The following is a 3187-nucleotide window of genomic DNA, read 5'->3' on the forward strand; positions in this document are numbered from 1 at the left end:
TTAAGGTGACAGTGCTCCTGAATAAAAGACTGGTTTCATTTAGCGCTGGGACTGCCCTTTCTCTTTCCCGTGGTGCACTGGATGCCGGGTGCCGCTCACTCCGCTGTCCGGGAGCGGTGTGCAACCCCCTGGGCGCAGCGAGCTCCTTGCCTGGCTCTGCCGGAGGGGGCGGGTCGGCTTGAGCCCAGTTTCTTGTGGGGTTCCCTGCTGCCAGACGCCGCGGAGGGAAGGTTTTTCTTAAATCGGACAGTGCTGACCTGGGGGGAAACCAGGGCTGGGCACAGCTTTAGGAGGGGCTTCGGGCCAGCGGCTTTGGTCAGAGCGTTCCCTTGTTTCCGAAAACGAGCTCTTGTTTCGTCTTTGCCATTAACAGAGTTTCTCCGTTACTCCTAAAACACAACTCTGAATCATTGCACGGGGAGGAAAAATGAGCTCGGAGGCTTCTGCTCAGCGTTTCTCGGGCGGCAGGTGACGCAGTTCCCCTCTGTTCTCAACGCTTAGCCACCGCGTTGGGAAGCGTGGTGCCAGCTCGCTCTGGTTTCGTACGAACCAGCAGCCAGCGGTGGCTGGGAACAGGAGCAGGCGCTGCCCCGTCACCCCGTTGCAGGGCCTCGAGGCCGCGTCGTGGAGCCGGTCGATGGGTCGGTTGGGGGACGGTCCCGAGTTGAGTTGTAGCCCAGCACGATGCGTTTCCAGCTTTTACTCCCAGCGGGATTGATGTGTGCAGTCAAAGCACTGAACAGTGTTTTTTCAAGAGGAAGTCTAACAAGGTATTTAACTCACGGCTTTTCTCCCCCTCTGCCACGGAATTACTTCCACAGTCAAAGTATTTCTCCCGGGGTTCCCGACAGCGCTGCCCACCCTCGCTGCTTTCAGCAGTAACGACAGGGCGAGACAGAACTTGAGCAGCGCTGCCTTCTGGGCCCCTGCAGCTCCCGGTCCTTAGCAGCTGTGGCCCAGAGCCGGGCTCGGGCGGCTTTTTTACTTTAGGCTGTCATGGCCTGTGGCAGTTACACGTCAGAGCTTGATGGAGCAGCGCGACAGGCCGGTGCTGTAGCTCAGGAACGCAGCTGGCACGGGAGGGATGTTCGGTAACGATGCGAGATGTTGCTGACCTTTGCTGGTACACGCGCGGTTCGCTTCTCAGAGAGGAGCTGAGCTTGGCTGAGCAGCTGTCCGGGGCGCAGGTGGAGAAGGTGGTCGTCTGCGTGGCTTCGATGAGCCAAGGAAGGTGCTAGGCCGCCTGCCCCTTCTTCTAACTGTTTTCCCAACGTGGCTGCCTCCAGCTTCCCGTCTCGTACAAAGCAGTGCAGGGGCAGGGCCCTGCAGCCAGGTCAGGTGTCAGAAAGCTGCGGTAAGCGGCCGGCAGCCTCGGGCCCAGGCCGGCCGAGATCCCTGGAGTTGGCTGATGGTTGTTCTTTCCCCTCGCTTTAAAAAAGCTGCAAGAGGTGACAGGACTCACTGATTTCTCTCTGTTAAAGGTGGCATGGTCAGCCACGACAGGAAGGGGCCTGGCAGGGAGGGGGAGGGCAACCTTTCATTTCTGTGCTAAAACAAGACCGAGTTACTGCCAAGCCCCGGCCTGCCCAGCAGCACCTGCGCTGCTGCCTGCTGCACCTTCTCCCGAACGTCAGAGCCCTTACTTCTTGCCGAGGGGGCAGGATGCGGATTTGCTTGGAAGCAGCAAGATGCCCCAAAGCAGGTGTCGCATCACCGCCCCTCCTGCTTGCCTGCGAGCAAGGGGAACAGCTCGAGCTTCTCCACCTGCTCTGGGGGAAGGATTCCCGGCACGGGGTGCACTTGGGAAAGGCTGCTCCCATTCCCAGAGAACATCCCAGCCGCCTCAGTGGCACCGCAGCAGCGGCCTTACACTCTGGTCTGATAAATTTAAGCTGGAAGGACAAGAAGTAGCTGCCCTGGCTTTGTTCCAGCAACGGCCCGAGGTCAGCTGCTTCGCACGCTGCCCTTGGCATGACCTCGCTTATCGCTGGGGCTACACCCCCCCCGTTACCAAGCTCCTCACAACAAAACCAACACGACAGCCTTAACACAAAACTCAAATTAACTTTATTTTCCCCTACAGTCAACCACTGGTCTGCATCGAGCTTTAAAGCAACAAAATAAAACCCAATCTCCAAACACTGGGGGCCCAGAACTCCAGATTCGATTGTTACCTGCGTGAAGATGCTGCGGCTGCAGCACTGGTCTGCGGAAACCAGCGGGGTCAGAAATGAGCTCAGAAATCAAAAAAATATTCTACACCTTGGGAAAGAAGTCAGCAGTAACATTCTCACAGAACACTGTAAATTTACATTTTCTTCATGAAAGGTACATACTATTCTGCATTTTACATCAAATCATCGATGCAAGTTGCGTTTCTAGAAAAATTACAACCTGTGGCAGGGAAACCGACTGCAAAACCCTTTCATTTTAATGAAAAGAACATTCTCAAGGCTGTGTAAAACTTTCCTGTAGCTGGACAGTGACCACCTGCGGTCTCCGTGGATGGTTTAGGGCACTTCAGCCGACAGTTTTCACCCCTTCTTTTTAAAAAAAGAAAACTCCCACTGTATAAAAGACAGACAAAGCCAATAGCACGAGAGCAGGGGTTTCCTCAGTCAATCGGAGCGCTCTGAATAAAAATGCAGAGAAACAGATTGCCAGAAAAACTTTGGCCCTCACAAGAAAGGCAGGGAGGGGTGGGGGGGAGGGGAAGAGGTTTGCAGATCCTCCCCAGCCACAGCCAAGGGGGTTTGGATACCTGTCAACCTTTTCTGTTTCTGCTGTGCCCCACGGAAGGGGCCACGCGTGGTGTACCCAGGTAAACCTTTACCCACAGGAGTTTATCCTTCCTGCCGTGCAGCACCAGCCACGTCGCCGCGGTCAGGTGGATGTTCCCGTCGCCTTCGTTCCTGCGGCTTTCCAGGATACAAATTTAGCCCTTGTGCCTGCGGTGTGCCAGCCCGGCCTTGCCTGCCTTAGGGAGCGACGGCGTAAGGCAGCAGTGCCGCAATCCCACGTGACGCAACGGCAGCTTCTCCCCTCTCAGCCGGCATCCGACCCACCCGTCCCTCGTGGCAACTGCAGCTCCGTTCTCGGGCGCTGGATCAAAACCCGCCTGCGGCAAGAGTGGGAGGAAACGGACAGAAACCGCCGGGGAAAGATCCTGGCGGGAGCGCCTTAGTCC

Source organism: Eurypyga helias, unplaced genomic scaffold (assembly GCF_000690775.1).
Source record: "Eurypyga helias isolate BGI_N326 unplaced genomic scaffold, ASM69077v1 scaffold2129, whole genome shotgun sequence".
NCBI lineage: Eukaryota > Metazoa > Chordata > Aves > Eurypygiformes > Eurypygidae > Eurypyga > Eurypyga helias.